This window comes from Terrapene carolina, unplaced genomic scaffold (assembly GCF_002925995.2).
Source record: "Terrapene carolina triunguis isolate 2854851 unplaced genomic scaffold, T_m_triunguis-2.0 Scaffold84, whole genome shotgun sequence".
NCBI classification, from domain to species: Eukaryota; Metazoa; Chordata; order Testudines; family Emydidae; genus Terrapene; species Terrapene triunguis.
The window spans coordinates 43,219,722-43,236,726 of NW_020664435.1; the positions used below are offsets into that span (position 1 = coordinate 43,219,722).

The 17,005-nt window shown below is 44.0% G+C and overlaps 1 pseudogene; it reads left to right on the forward strand.

Annotated features, from left to right (window-relative positions):
• The first annotated feature begins 5,471 nt into the window (after positions 1 to 5,471).
• Positions 5,472 to 14,050, forward strand: LOC112112630 (annotated as a pseudogene).
• Positions 14,051 to 17,005: the final 2,955 nt, after the last annotated feature.

The following is a 17,005-nucleotide window of genomic DNA, read 5'->3' on the forward strand; positions in this document are numbered from 1 at the left end:
AGCCCTTAGAGACTAATAAATTTGTTAGTCTCTAAGGTCCTACAAGTACTCCTGTCCAGAATGGAGGAGACTCGGAAATCGCTCAACTAATAACAATCAACTAGCTCTTACATATCACTTTTTCATCAGCAGACCAGTAATAATAATAATAAATAAATAAATAATAAATAGCCACAAACACTATCACTCAGTGTAAACACCAACATTCTTCCAGATTTAGCAGATAAACACCTTCTAACAAAGAGAAGGGGAAAGAACTTATTTGAAAGGAAGACTCCCCCTTTGCTATTGCTCCATACACAAAAAAATTCAAGTTATCACAGCACATTAATTATTTTTAATCTGAATGGCAAAGAACAAATCATTCTTTGCTATAAAAGATTATCACAAAACCACACTGCCAAATCTGCATAGAAAGAAGCAATTCTTCAGTGTAACCGAGGTACATGCAAACAGTCATATTTTTTTAAAAAAAATTCTCAGTTCATGAAGGACGTTAAATATCAAAGTATTTTTAAAGTAGTCCCCTATAATGGTAGCAGAGCAGGAATAGGATTAAAGCAGTCAGTTAGGGCTCAGTGACAAGTGGAGTCAGAACAAAGTGAAAGCTAGTCTCCGTTACAACATGGTTAAAACAGTAGTGCATACCCAAGAAATAAAAAGACCTTCTACCCAGTTAATGCTGGGAGAAAGCTAGGTCCTGTCAACATTACAAATTTTAACTGTGTTGTAATCAGATCAAAGGACAGTGTGATAACTATTTCCCTCGAGTCAGTTATATTTGTACTGTGGATAAGCCAGAGTCTCTCAGGCCCTGTCTGTTCTAGGATTTTTCAGGCCTATAATTCCCAACAGGTGCAGCTCCACCAGCAGTAGCATCATTGAACGTTTAAAGACTTCATGGTTAGATGGCTGGTAGTAAAGACACCCAAGCCTTGTCTACATTGGTGGTTCTGCACCCACTGGGAATTACAGGTCCAAAAAAATCCCAGAAATAACCACGTTTGCATCACCTTTCTTCCCCACAGTTTGACTGCACACTTTTCAACAATGTCATGGTTTATGTGAAGTACCACAATACAGAGTCCTTGTTAATATATTCAGAGCACTCTGACTTGATAGAGGATTTATGCTTCTCACTTTGAAGTTGTATCATTCAATTAAACTGATAGGAAGCCTCACTATAAGACCACTTTGCCACTTCCAGACTGACTCATCAGGATAGATTCTGTCCCCTGCCTCGGCCTCTGTATATTGTGGCAGTGCCATACAGGAGCTTGCAAGCCCCACTACAGTGAATGTATCAGGAATTGCACAAAGAGTCTTTTTGGTGCATACTACAATGGAGAGGTTGGGCTACTCTGGACTACGGAGCCTCTTCTAAATAAACATCATCCTGTCCAAAAGATCCATTCAGCCATTGTAGGTTACAATAAAAGATGCTAGATTCCAGATCATTTTTATATGCTCATCTCACAACAACATCACTTAAACACACACGAGTTACGCTCTGGACTAGTTTACCTGTTCTCATGTCTTTGTTGATCATGGGGGAAAAGGTAAACAGCTGAACTTATAGAAATTGCTACTGCACATAAATGTAATCTTCTCTTTCCTTTCGTATGAAATTAGAATTTCTAGTTTGCCATTGAGAGTCTCAATCACAGCTCAGCTGCTGGCTAGCCCCCAAGGTACCTAAATTGCCATAGGTGGTTTTGCACATACCCTAAGTTCTGACATCACCGCACAGCTAACAAGCAGCTCAGAGCCCTAGCGCAAGCCAGAATTGGGGCAGCCCCAATGCAGGATACCCAAGGGAATGCCTAGTTTGAGAATCTTGCCTGCAGAGCCTGAGCTGGTAGGCATGTGTGCCCATCTGTCACAGGATACCCAATAGCCCAGTGGTTAGGGCACTCATCTGGGACATGGGAGACCTAGAATTAAATCCCCTCTGTCGGATTTGGGGCAGGGCCTTGAACCTGGGTCTCCCACATGAATGCCCTAATCACTGGATTACTGTGGGGATAGGGAGGTTAGTCCCTTCAGGAAAAGGAGAATAAATGAACAAACGTTTAAGCCATTAAATTCTATAAGGGCTTAGTGTAAATGTGGCTCAAGCCCTTTGCATCTCTCTCAAACTGTTATCCTCTTGTGATCAATACATTCCATATTAAAGGCATTGAGAGAATTTCAGTCAAAAAACCCAAACCCTATGAATAAAGATTTTTCTTTTCTAAAAAGAACACTTTTGCTCTCCAAGAGGAAAACAAAAATTAACTTCTCCTGTTACTAGTGAAGAATTCTGCACAATAATTCAAATGTTTCTGTTGAACAATACTCCAGCATCTGATGGTCTCTCAAGTGCCCTCTGTAAACAGTTTATATTGATCTTTGCTCCAAGCTGTGAAATGTTTATGGCTGGTTCTTTTAAGCATGGCTCTTTGTTCAGCATCAAGACCCCAGGCCTCATTTTGGTAATCCTCAATATAGGACAGGATCAGTTACAAAGACTTCTTCTTTACCACAGTTTAAAACTCAATTAAAAAAAATAATACTATCAAATTAGAAATGTTTCAAACGTTGATCAAGATCCAGTTGGGTTTATTCTGCTCAAGAAAGATTTTTCTCAGTTAGTCTAAGACTATTGTTTGGTTTGGCCTTTCTTACTAGAAAGAATATTAACCTGAATAATACTGTTTCTGTAAAGAAAAAGGCCTTTGAATAGGTTCTCTCTCTCCACTCCCACCAACCACTATACCAGTTTCACTTACATCCTGTGTTTGTTCAATACTTTCAGAAGCTGTAGCACAATTTCTTTGCTGTGGTTACCACAATTATCTAAGATACATACTTATACAGCCCTCATTACCATAGTATCTGAGCACCTCACAGTCTTTAACTTATTTATCCTCACAACAGCCCTCTGAGGTAGGGAAGTGCTATTATCCCCATTTTTTAAAATGGATGAGGAACTGAGCCACAGACAGATTAGGGGCCAGATTTTGAGAGGTATATATGGGGCCTAAAGCTATCAAGTGGGGTTGTCTGCCTCTTTCAGCACTTAAGTTCATCTCAAAATCTGTCTCTGCATGACTTGCCCAAGATCACACAAGAAGCCTGTGGGAGAAAAGGGACTTGAATGACAACCACCGTAACGACTGAGCCACCCATCCTCTCCAACTACAGTACTATCACTCTATTGCCTAGTTTTCTGTACGTAGGAGGGAAAAGGAGGACTTCCCTACTTCACAAGGGGGTTGTGATGATACATACATTAGAGATTATGGGGTGCACAGATACTACCGTAATAGGAGCCATATGAATATCTAAGACTGAGACAGAAACCTTGTGGAAAAAACTTCCATTTTTTCAGGAAAATGTGCAAACACACATAATATTGGTCCTGCTAAGCAAGAAAGCATTTCCTTTATGCATTGAATGTGAAAATTTGGGACCCTATTCTGCTGTTCTTGGTATCCTCATATAAATGAGATGTTCAGGGGTGTGTTTGTAAATTAGGGGTAGAATAATTCATTTGCCTTATGGACTTTATTTTCTTTTGGGTGGGAGGGGGGAGGAGTAGGAGGACTAGATAACTGAATATGAAGAAAATGATGAATGAGGACATGGAGTTCTGCTCTGGAAATCCTGTTGTCTTTGCAAACTTTTTATTTCAGTAACACGTCAGGAGAAAATATACGTTTGGATTTCTACTGATTGTCTCCACAGAGATCAAATCAAGTACATGTCTGTACCATAAAAATGAGAACAGCCACTGTCCACTTCAAAAAAAAAATCTCCCCATTCTAGCTGCTGATATGACTAAGAATGCAACTTTCAAAGTTTCAGCTTTACCTGAAATGCATAAGTCTCATCCTGGCCCTCTGATATCTCCTCATGGATGTCCAACCGTCAGCTCAGCATCAACATGGTTAAAACAGTACTTAATCTCTCCCCCTCCCCCCCCCATCCCCACCACCTGCTTTCTCAATCACCCTGGATAACACAACCATCCTGCCTATCCCTCAATCCCATAACCTGGGTGTTGTCTTTTACTCAGACTTCTCTCCAGGTTCTCACATCCCAGCTTCATCAAAATATTGCCAGTTCTTGCTGTGTTACATCTCCAAGATGCAGCCTCTCTTATCCATCCACACTGCTAAAACTCATCTCATCTCAATTACGGCAATATCCTTTTCTCTGGCTTTGACAAATGCATTCTTGCCCCACTCATTTCCATTCAGAATGCCGCTGTACACATCGTTTTCTTAGCTAGCTGCAATGACAATGTCAGTCCTCTTTGAATCCCTCCGCTGGGTTCTCCTTCTCTATCATATCAAACATAAGTTGCTTGTTTTCACTTTCAAAGCCCTTCATGACACATCCCCACCCTACCTATCATCTCTCATTCTCTATCAAAATGTCAATTCCAACCCTGATCAGCCCATGTTGGCAGCCTCCATCACCCATTTGTTATATTTGCAAACAAGCGCCTTCTTGCTTTCTCCCACGCTGATTCTCATGCTCGGGAGGCGCACCCCATAAATGTCTAAAAAGCTACCTCATTATCCTCCAAATCCTTCTTCAAAACCCTACTTTGCGATGATGTCTACAAAAAACTTAACAGTTAGACCACTGGTGTGCTGAGATCCCTTCCTGTCATGCTGACCAGTAGTGTTCATGGTTTCCTTGTACTCTCCTGCCTATCTGTATCCGTCTATCATCTCTTGTCTTATACTTAGACTAAACTCTTTGGGGGCAGAGACCAGTTTTTTGTTCTGTTTTTTATAGTGCTTAGCACAACGGGGTCCTGATCCATAACTGGGGCTCTTATGCACTATGACAACTGCATTCTTATTATTAATTTGTATTATCTCTGACAGTTGGGCATAATTTGGACACCAATGCAGAGAGGTATCAGGTGAAATTGAACACAAAAAAATAAAACAGATGCAATGTGAAGAGTGCAGACACCACCTGAGCTGATAAAGTGAACACTGAAAGGAATATAATCTAGATGAAAACAAAGCAAAATGGAAACCATGGATAATAAATGAAACATCAGCATGAACAAAAAAAGCACAGGACACAGACAGATTCTGACACTGTAGTGGGTGCGCTTTCCACGAGTGCATCCTAGTGGCAGGGTTTAGTACTGCAGTCCTTTTTCTCACCCCAGGTGCCCATAATAGAGACAGAGCGAGCCTGGAGCACGGGGTGTGGTGCAAGACCTGAAGCTTGAACCACAGTCAGCAAAGCCAGGCCAGGCTATGAGCAAAAATCAGGCCCTGTCATAAAGCAGACACTTGCTTACAAGTTCACTGTCTGGTACATGAACTTGGCAAAGGTATGGCATTGCTAAAATACAGGCACTCCTAAGAAGTACTAGACACTCATGTAAGCACATTCCAGGAGGCTAGAACAGTTACACCCCAACATAAAGTTCTCAAGTAACAGCACAATCCTGGGAGATGGTACAGGAACACACCGACCCAGGTAAGATAAGGACAGGAGGACAGAATAACGAGTGAGGATGTTTTGTTCAAACCAGCAGGTACAAAGTGTAGAGTGGATAACTAACCATATCAGGACCATAATACATAACTTGTTTGACTTCTCTTTTAATACATTGATACATAGGAGGAGCACCTTCGTCCGGGGGCAGCAGAAACTCATAGACTCATAGACTCATAGACTTTAAGGTCAGAAGGGACCAATATGGTCATCTAGTCTGACCCCCCGCATGATGCAGGCCACAAAAACTGACCCCCCCACTTTCCCTTAACTCTGCTGTTGAAGTCCTGAGATCGTGATCTAAAGACTTCAAGTCGCAGAGAATCTTCCAGCTTGCGACCCCTGCCCTATGCTGCGGAGGAAGGCGAAAAACCTCCAGGGCCACTGCCAATCTACCCTGGAGGAAAATTCCTTCCCGACCCCAAATATGGCGATCAGCAGAACCCCGAGCATACAGGCAAGAATCTCTAGCCAGACCCTCATTTTACCAGCGATGGCCGTTATTGCCTAATTGATTAGAATCACGTAATCCCATCAAACCATTCCCTCCATAAACTTATCTAGCCTAATCTTGAAGCCAGAGAGGTCTTTCGCCCCCACCGTTTCCCTCGGGAGGCTGTTCCAAAATTTCACCCCTCTGACGGTTAGAAACCTTCGTCTAATTTCAAGCCTAAATTTCCCCACGGCCAGTTTATATCCATTCGTTCTCGTGTCCACATTAGTACTGAGCTGAAATAATTCCTCTCCCTCCCTGGTATTTATCCCTTTGATATATTTAAAGAGAGCAATCATATCCCCCCTCAGCCTTCTTTTGGTTAGGCTAAACAAACCAAGCTCCTCGAGTCTCTTTTCATAGGAAAGGTTTTCCATTCCTCGGATCATCCTAGTTGCCCTTCTCTGCACCCGTTCCAGTTTCAGTTCATCCCTTTTAAACATAGGAGACCAGAACTGCACACAGTACTCCAAGTGAGGTCTCACCAGCGCTTTGTATAACGGAAGCAGCACCTCCCTGTCCCTACTAGAAATACCTCGCCTTATGCATCCCAAGATCGCATTAGCTTTTTTCACAGCCACGTCGCATTGCCGACTCATAGTCATCCTGCGATCAACCAGGACTCCGAGGTCCTTCTCCTCCTCAGTCACTTCTAACCTATGCGTCCCTAGCTTATAACTGAAATTCTTATTAGTCATCCCTAAATGCATCACCTTACACTTCTCACTATTAAATCTCATCCTATTACTATTACTCCAATTTACAAGGTCATCCAAGTCTCCCTGCAGAATATCCCGATCCTTCTCCGAGTTGGCAATGCCTCCCAACTTTGTGTCATCCGCAAACTTTATCAGCCCACTCCTACATTTGGTTCCGAGGTCAGTAATGAATAGATTAAATAAAATCGGACCCAGAACCGATCCTTGAGGAACCCCACTGGTGACCTCCCTCCAATCTGACAGTTCACCTTTCAGTACTACCCGCTGCAGTCTCCCCTTTAACCAGTTCCTTATCCACCTCTGGATTTTCCTATCGATCCCCATCTTATCCAATTTAACCAATAATTCCTCATGCGGAACCGTATCAAACGCTTTACTAAAATCGAGGTATATTAGATCCACCGCATTTCCTTTATCTAGAAGGTCTGTTACTTTCTCAAAGAAGGAGATCAGGTTGGTTTGGCACGACCTGCCTTTCGTAAACCCATGTTGTAATCTGTCCCAATTGCCATTCACCTCCAGGTCCTTAACTACTTTCTCCTTCAAAAATTTTTCCAAGATCTTACATACTACAGAAGTTAAACTAACAGGCCTGTAGTTACCCGGGTCACTTTTTTTCCCCTTCTTGAAAATAGGAACCACATTAGCTATTCTCCAGTCCAACGGTACCACCCCCGAGTTTACAGATTCATTAAAAATTGTCGCCAAGGGGCTCGCAATTTCTCGCGCCAGTTCCTTCAATATTCTAGGATGAAGATCATCTGGTCCGCCCGATTTAGTCCCGTTTAGCTGGTCAAGTTTGGCTTCCACCTCTGATACTGTAATGTCTATCCCCCCTCCTCCATTCCCCTCTGTCCTACTCCCTCTATTCCTAAACCCTTCATTAGCCTTATTAAAGACCGAAGCAAAATATTCATTTAGATATTGTGCCATGCCTAGATTATTCTTAATCTCCACTCCATCCACATTCTTCAGCGGTCCCACTTCCTCTTTCTTTGTTTTCTTCCTATTTATATGGCTATAAAACCTCTTACTATTGGATTTAATTCCCCTCGCAAGGTCCAACTCTACACGGCTTTTGGCCTTTCTCACCGCATCCCTACATGCTCTAAACTCACTAAGGTAGGTTTCCTTGCTGATCCCTCCCTTCTTCCATTCTCTGTACGCTTTCTGTTTTTTCTTAATTGCCCCTTTGAGACTCCCGCTCATCCAGCTAGGTCTAAATCTCCTGCCCACTAATTGTTTTCCCTTTCTCGGGATACAGGCCTCAGACATCTCATGCAACTTCTGCTTGAAATAATCCCAGGCGTCATCTGCCTTTAAATCCCTAAGTATGTTAGCCCAATCCACTTCCCTAAGTAGTTGCCTTAATTTATTAAAGTTGGCCTTTTTGAAATTGTAAACCTTAGTTACAGTATCATTTCTGTTAATCCTTCCATTTAGTTTAAACCGAATTAGCTCATGGTCACTCGAGCCAAGGTTGTCCCCTACGACCATTTCCTCAACGAGGTCCTCACTACTCACCAGCACTAAATCTAAAATGGCATCCCCCCTCGTCGGTTCAGTTACTACTTGATGAAGGAATTCATCTGCTAGCACGTCTAAGAACATCTGAGCCCTGTTATTGTTACTAGCATTTGTTACCCAATCTATATCTGGGAAGTTAAAGTCCCCCATGATGACACAGTTCTTATCAGTTTTTACTTCCCTAAAAACATTTAGTAGTTCTCTGTCCGCCTCCAGGCTAGATCCCGGCGGTCTATAGCACACCCCAAGCACTATCTCGGGGGAGGCTCTTGTAGTTCTTTTATGCAGTGTAATTGTTGCCCATACAGACTCTGTCTTATCCATTCCATCACTTATTATTTCTTTACATTTTAGCTCATTATTGACATATAAAGCCACTCCCCCACCTTTGCCTTTTTTCCGGTCATTCCTAAACAGCACATACCCTTCCATACCTGTACTCCAGTCATGACTACCGTTCCACCACATTTCGGTTATTCCAACGATATCAGGTTTCATTTCTTGGACCAGGAGCTCCAATTCCTCCATTTTGTTACCTAGGCTTCTCGCATTGGTGTATAAACATCTTACCGTATGCTGTCTATCCTTTCTCCCATTAGTTATGCAATGTGGAACGGACCCCATGCTGTCCATCCGCCCCCTCTTTCTTATGTCCAATTCCCTACCCCTACCTATGTCTGTGCTTATCTCCTCACACTCCTTTTCAGTGTTGGAATCTGGCGTGGAGATTAACTGAACATCTCCCAACCGTCTCCCCCAAGTTCCTAGTTTAAAGCCCTTTTGATGAGATGAGCCAGCCTCCCTCCCAGAAGTCTATTCCCTTCCCTACTCAGGTGAAGTCCATCCCGCGAGAACAGCTGTCTGTCCCCGAAAGCCTCCCAGTGGCCATACATCCCAAAGCCCTCCTTATAGCACCACTCCCTTAGCCAGCTATTTATCCTCACAATTCTGTCAGCCCTTTGCTGTCCTTCTCTAGGAACAGGCAGAATCCCACTAAAGATAATCTGAGCCTCCACTTCCTTAAGTGTCTTCCCCAGCCTGGCGTAATCTCCCTTAATTCTCTCTAGCGAGAACCTAGCCGTGTCGTTCGTTCCTACGTGAAGGATGATCAAAGGGTTCTTACCTGCTCCTTTTAGGATCCTTTTCAACCGCAGGTCCACATCCCTTATCTTAGCGCCCGGCAGACAGCACACCCTTCTGTTTTCAGGGTCCGCCCTGGTCACAGGCCTGTCCAACCTCCTCAGCAAGGAGTCTCCAATCACATAAACCTGCCTTTGCCTGGTGACAGTACTCTGTACAAATCTATCCCCTGTTCCCTGTAGTCGTACCTCTTGTGTCTCTCTATTTTCCCTTATAGTCCCCCTAGTGCCATCCTCTATCCTACTGGGGCCCGGTATTGGTGCCGTCTCCATCAACTCCTGCCCTCTCTCTATCGGACTAGCCGCTCTTCTCTTCTTTCTCTGCCTCCCACCATCAGTTACCACCTGCTGCCTCTCTTCCTCGTTATCTAAACACTCAAACCTGTTCCTGAGTTCTATTCCCCCCTCACTAGCCCTCCTTTTCCTTGGCCTGCTCCTCACAGTCACATGCTTCCACTGATCTTGCTCTGCCCCTGGCCTTCCCCCCTCACAGACCATAGCCTGTGCTTCCACCTGCACCCCTGAGCATTCCCCTTCTGCCACACCCAGCTTCTGCTCCATTAGCTGCGCGAATCCCCTTCTAAACTCTACCATAGTATCTACCTGCATCTGGAGCCCTCTAATCTTTTCCTCTAGCAGGTCTATTAGGCGGCATTTCATGCAAACATACCTTTGTTCAGGCTCCCCAGCGAGGACAATGTACATACCACAGCTGCTGCATGCAATCATCTGCATGGTGTCCCCCGCTGCTTGGCTCATGGCTGCTGTGGTCTCTGCCTGCTGCTCCTGGGGCAACAAAGCACACCGCGCGCTGCGCCCTCCTGCCTCCCCTTCCACCTCCCCCTGTAAACTCCCACTTAAACTCCCCTGTTAGCAGCCCTGTTTGCCGGCTCCTGTTGCTAACTAAGCTGGTGCATTATCACAGGCATACATGTGTTAGCATACCGAGCACCAAATTAAATTAATGGGCAGCAGGTTTAAAACAAATAAAAGGAAGTTCTTCTTCACACAGCGCACAGTCAACCTATGGAACTCCTTGCCTGAGGAGGTTGTGAAGGCTAGGACTATAACAGGGTTTAAATGAGAACTAGATAAATTCATGAAGGTTAAGTCCATTAATGGCTATTAGCCAGGATGGGTAAGGAATGGTGTCCCTAGCCTCTGTTTGTCAGAGGGTGGAGACGGATGGCAGGATTACCTGTTAGGTTCACTCCCTCTGGGGCACCTGGCATTGGCCACTGTCAGCAGACAGGATACTGGGCTGGATGGACCTTTGGTCTGACCCAGTATGGCCATTCTTATGTTCTTATGTTATGTTCTTATGTTCTTAGCATACCGAGCACCTTCACCACTGAACTGAGTCTTTCTGGGTAGTACTGCAGAGGTCTGCTGAACCAGCTATCTGCACAGGGCTGAAACAACATCAGGAGAGAACACACATGCATGTCAACTGACAACAGTCTGCTTACTGCAGACTGCCAGCCAATATTGGTGGGTCTTCCATGGCTTGGCACTTGGGCCAAGTCACAGAGTCTGAATGAACCCCTGCTGGGGTAGAAAGGAGTCCAGTAAATGAACAGTGCCATTGCCTAGCTAGGGTCTTCAGTCCCAGCTCTGGGCTTTTTAAGTTTAGCCCTTTCTTCAGGCTCCCAAATACGAACCATTCCTTTCTTGGTGTTTACACCACTTTACCTGTGGCCTATAGGGGAATCCAGAGCCAATTAATAATCTAGGCCTATCAGACATTTCAGCAAAGCACAACCCCCCACAAATTCCGACCTCCGTACCTCAGCGTTGGTGTGTGTGTGTGTGTGGGAGGGGGTGATATTGCACTCCATATGTTTTATGGAAATATGCCTATGAGTGTAAATATAATGTAACTGGAATATGCTTTATGCAAAAGGTCTCTTGTAAGGTATTACAAAGCTTATAAACTACTGAGTGTGTTCAACCTATTTGTATGAACGTATCATTCTTGTATCTGAAGCTAGAAATATTAAAGTATTACTCTGAAGTCCTATTATAATTATGCAAAGTGTGGGCCATTAATAATGGCTTGGAATCTTGATGGCTCCCATTGCCTAGGACAATTGGTTGTAAATGGCTCTGTTTACTTGTAAGCCTCCCTGTGTTTGTGTGAGTCAGGCTGGGGAAAATGGAGCCTTGGGGTCTCACAGGACATGTGACCATGTCACCTAGTACTGGAATCCATCTTAAACCTGGTGCTTTTCCATTTAGAAGGAGGGTGGGGACCCAGAGAGACAAAAGATTCCCGCCTTGTGCCAAAGCTATAAGCTGTCAGTCATGAGAAAACCCCTAGTTACCACCTGAGCTGGAACAAACAAGAACTGTACCAGGGAAAGGATTGGGCCCAGACTAGGAAGGAGTCTAATCTGTGAAAGAAGCTTATTGGAACTCTGAGGGCAAGATTTACCTATATTCAGTTTCTTAAATGTATTAGGGTTAGACTTGCGTGTTTTGTTTTATTTTGCTTGGTAATTTACTTTGTTCTACCTGTTATTACTTGAAACCACTTAAATCCTACTTTTTATACTTAATAAAATCACTTGTGTTTATTAATAAACCCAGGAGTAAGTGATTAATACCTGGGGGAGCAAACAGCTGTGCAAATCTATCAGTGTTATAGAGGGCGGACAATTTATGAGTTTACCCTGTATAAGCTTTATACAGAGTAAAACTGACTTATTTGGGGTTTGAATCCCATTGGGAGCTGGGTGTCTGGGTGCTGGAGACAGGAGTACTTGCTGAGCTGTTTTCAGTTAAGTCTGCAGCTTTGGGGGCGTGGTTCAGACCCTGGGTCTGTGTTGCAGCAGGCGTCAGGCTCAACAAGACAGGGTTGTGGAGTCCCAAGCCATCAGAGAAAACGGGCTCAGAGGTAGTTTCAACACATCAGGTGACAGTCCCAAGGGGGTCTCTGTGACCGAACCCATCACAGGGTGAACGGGGTTTGACAGCGAAGTACGGTGGAGCATATGCTCTGGCAGGACTTACTAAGCCAAGAAGATGTCAAACTATCATCCAGTAGGTAGTCTGACTGTACCTCTATTAGTCTAGGGCAGGGATTGGCAACCTTTGGCATGCAGCCCACCAGAGTAAGCACCCTGGCAGGCCGTGCCAGTTTGTTTACCTGCCACATCCGCAGGTTCGGCCGATCGCGGTTCCCACTGGCCGTGGTTCGCCGCTCCAGGCCAATGAGGGCGGTGGGAAGTGGCGGCCAGCACATCCCTCGGCCCACGTCGCTTCCCGCCGCCCCCATTGGCCTGGAGCAGCGAACCGCAGCCAGTAGGAGCCACGATCAGCCGAACCTGCGGAGGCAGCAGGTAAACAAACCAGCCCAGCCTGCCAGGGTGCTTACCCTGGTGGGCTGCGTGCCAAAGGTTGCTGATTCCTGGGCTAGGGCAACTTGGCCAAAATGGAGGGGGGTACCACAGCTACAGGGCACAAGGGCTGACACCCCAAATGCACTGCTGCAAAATTCTCCTGCCAAACAATCCACACAAAGCAGAATAAACCGAGAAACTGAGCACAGACTCATGCATCAGCCTGACCAACGCTCACAAACTGGGGTAGCACAGGACGAAAAACAGAAAATGGCTAAAAGAACAGTCCAACTATTTGTTGTAAGTCAAAACACAAGAACATCTGATCCATACAGATACTTACATTAAAGTCACAAAATCAATAAAAGCTGCCATCATCGGGATTTGCAAAACAAGAAAAACGAAAGACTTCATTGCACAATGGAAAAGCGGAGAGCAAGTATTCCTAGAAAGATCATTCAACAATAGAGCAAGGACTTTAGGCATTGGATTCATTGTCAGGAAAGAAACAGTTCCAAGAAACAAGGATAGTCAGCTGTGACCCCGGATAGCAGTTCTCACACTTCAGATAAAATGAAGGAGAACGATTAAAATTATTTGGCTCTATGCTCCAATGCAGCAAGCAGAAGACGAAGAAATGGAACTTTTCTACGAAGAGCTGGAAGAGGTAATGCAAAAAAAGATCCACCTACACAATTATCCAAGGGGACTTCAGTGCAATAGTAGGTTGAAAGGAGAGTGAGAAACTACATGGGAAAATTCAGTAAAGGTGTAAGAAATGATCGCGAAGCATGTCTGGTTGCATTTGCAGAGGCAAACCATCTCCACACAATGAACACGATATTTCAAAAAGAACAGCGTCGGTAGTGGACATGGAAAAGCCCGGATGGCGTCACAATGAATCAGATTGATTATGTAATGACGGATACAAGAAGAATCTTCAACGATGTAGTGACAATAGGAGAACGAATCATTTTCACAGGCTCAGACCATTGTACGTTGCGCTCAAAACTATGTGTTGACAATGTCTATGAAGACCGAGTAAAGAGAAGCCAGAAACCAAAGCAAAAATGGCACTTCAAAGAAGAGGCATTTGCCCAGGGAAGGAGTGAAATGGACCTCAAGTACAAGGTCAACAAGGACTATGAAGAGTTTATCTCACAGATAATGTCAGTAGCTAAGAAGGCAAAGGCATTGAAAATGCTGGGATACAAGCAGAAGATCAGCGAGGAAACTGTGAACCTGATGGCGAGGAGGGCGTGCATGAAATTAGAAGGAAAATGGGTGAATACAGAACACGCAAAGAAATTTGTGTGAAGACCAAAGACGACTATGAAGACTTCGGAAAGAAGAAATTGAGAGAGGCAGCTGAAAAAGAATGAGAGTCTGAAGAAGGTAGAATGAGGATGTTAGGCTGAAACAGATTATCGCGGCAGTGCTGAAAGATGAAAATGGTGAAAGGACATCGGTAGAGATTAATGCTGCATTCAATGCGCTCAATTAAATCTGAATAGATCTGAGGTACATTGACCTGCTGGATTGACCGCAATTGCTCAACAGAGATAACATTATTCAATGTCCCCTGCATTATTACTATATGCAGAGGAGTCAGACAAGGGAACAATCTCACCGAAGCTGTTTGCAACAGTACTGGAGTTGCTGTTCAAGAAATTAAACTAGGAAGAAGAAATCAGAATTGATGGAGAACAGTTAACTCATCTTCTCTTTGCTGATGACTGTATAATACTGGCAAAGGACACAACAAAACTGGAGAACAAACTGCAGCAACTGCAAACACTTCCGCACATCAGGTAGGAAGTGAACATGTCGAAGAGGAAGTGGATGCGGGATGAGCTTTGTGCAGAAGTAATCATCACTTGCAAACGGGAAAGAAATCAAAGAAGTTGACAAATATATTTACCTGGGTCAGCAGCTGAGCAGAGAACTCATTCAAAGGGGAATGCAGTAGGAGGCGAAAGGCGTGGGGTGGGCAAGTTTCAACAAAATAAAGTTGTCTCAAATAGATGATAAACAGTTCTTTCCTTTTCTTCATGGGCAGTTCAACTTCACTGTTCTGCCAGCAATGATATACGGAGCAGAAAGCTGGTCAACAATGAAAGTGGAGGAAGAAAAATTCACTGTCACCCAGACAGCAATGGAAAGGTGAACGTGTAAGATATTGCTCCGTGATCATATACCAAATGAGATCAGAAGGCGTACAGAGGTGACCGATGTGGTGCAGGCAATATACGACGCAAAGCGAAGAGACAGGTCATGTAGTCCACAAGTAAGACAATAGGTGGGCAACCTGCATCAGTGACTGGATCACCAGAGACTACAAGCGACTGCCAGGCAGACCAAAAACACGCTGGGCCAATCCCATGAGAAAACTCTTTGGCCAGAAATGGAAAGAACATACTCACAACACAATAGAATGGTGTGGCATCGACTTGCGTTTGTGGAGGGACGGACGAGGACAGGCTGGACAAAGGTGACAGCACCACACAACACATAGGTCACTCAGTTAATATATCCAAGCTGGTGGGTTTCACAGGGGAGTACTTCAACAATAATACAGGCTGTGACAGAGGGACATTTCAAATCCTGCCCTGTAAAGCTGCCTCACTTGATCCCCAACAGAGGAAACTACAAGAGGGGTAACAAATATTAAGGTCTAGATTATCTAACCCTTACTTTGGGGAGGGCTAATTCACATGGATAGTTCCTTTGATGTCAATGGAACTACTCCTGCAAGATTCCCGCTGACTTCAGTAGGGTTTGGATCAGCCTCTAATGTGCTCACTTAGGTTATGTCTACACTACGAAATTAGGTCGATTTTATAGAAGTCGATTTTTAGGAATCGATTTTATACAGTCGATTGTGTACGTCCCCACTAAGTGTATTAAGTAGGCGGAGTGCGTCCTCACTATCGTGGCTATCATCGACTCATGGAGTGGTGCACTGTGGGAAGTTATCCCACAGTTCCCACAGTCTCCGCTGCCCATTGGATTATGGGTAAGCTCCCAATGCCTGATGGGGTAAAAACATTGTCGTGGGTGGTTTTGCGTACATGTCGTCACTCTCCCCTCCCTCCCTCTGTGAAAGTAGCTGCAAAAGCAAGGTCGATTTTAGCACCCTTTAGGTTGCCAGGGAGAGTACAGAAGTCGATTTTAAGAGCCCTTTAGGTTGACAGAACGGGGTTGCTTGTGTAGACCCATTCATTATAAAATCAACCTAACATGGCTAAATTCAACTAACCCTGTAGTGTAGACCAGGGCTAAATGAGTGTAATAGATGCACAATCTAACTGTGAGCTAAATTACAATTTCTGGAAGTGAACATTTACGGCTCTGAGTGAAGTAAGGCTCACAGTTGAACTTTTTGACCATTATCACATACTAACATTATTCTTATTATTTGTAATACAATAGCATCTGGAGACCTGACCTGAGATGGGGGCCCCATTGTGCTAGGCACGGTTACTGAGTAACTCATCAATTGCTATTACGCTAGCATTCAATGCACAAGCTGTAGAAGAAATAAATTGGTGAATACTTATTTGTTGAATATTTGACCAACAACAAATCTAAAATAAAGACATATAGTGAGAGAGAGGATCCTCATGCTCTAAGACAGACCCCTTCTCTTAAAACCAATAAATAATAAGAATTTACCTTTTGCAAGGGCTTAATAGCTAACCTGCATTGCTACTCCATTGTTCAGTCAGGCTCACTAGAAGATTTTAAATTATAAGCAATTTTCTTTGGGCCCAAGTTACAAAATATTGATGTTCATTTCAAAATACAAATATATTTTTTATATCAATAGAGAAATGGCAATGGCCACTGGACCTACAATGATTTTTTGCAGTGGTTATTATTTATTACAAGGTGTGATGAAGCAGATGTTTTTTGACATTGGTTTCAGAGTAGCAGCCGTGTTAGTCTGTATCCGCAAAAAGAACAGGAGTACTTGTGGCACCTTAGAGACTAACAAATTTATTTGAGCACAACCTGAAGCAAATACTCACCAGCAACCACACACCACAGAACAAAAACATGAACCCAGGAACCTATCCTTGCAACAAAGCCCGATGCCAACTCTGTCCACGTATCTATTCAAGTGATGTCATCATAGGACCTAATCACATCAGCCACGCCATCAGGGGCTCGTTCACCTGCACATCTACCAATGTGATATATGCCATCATGTGCCAGCAATGCCCCTCTGCCATGTACATTGGCCAAACTGGACAGTCTCTATGCAAAAGA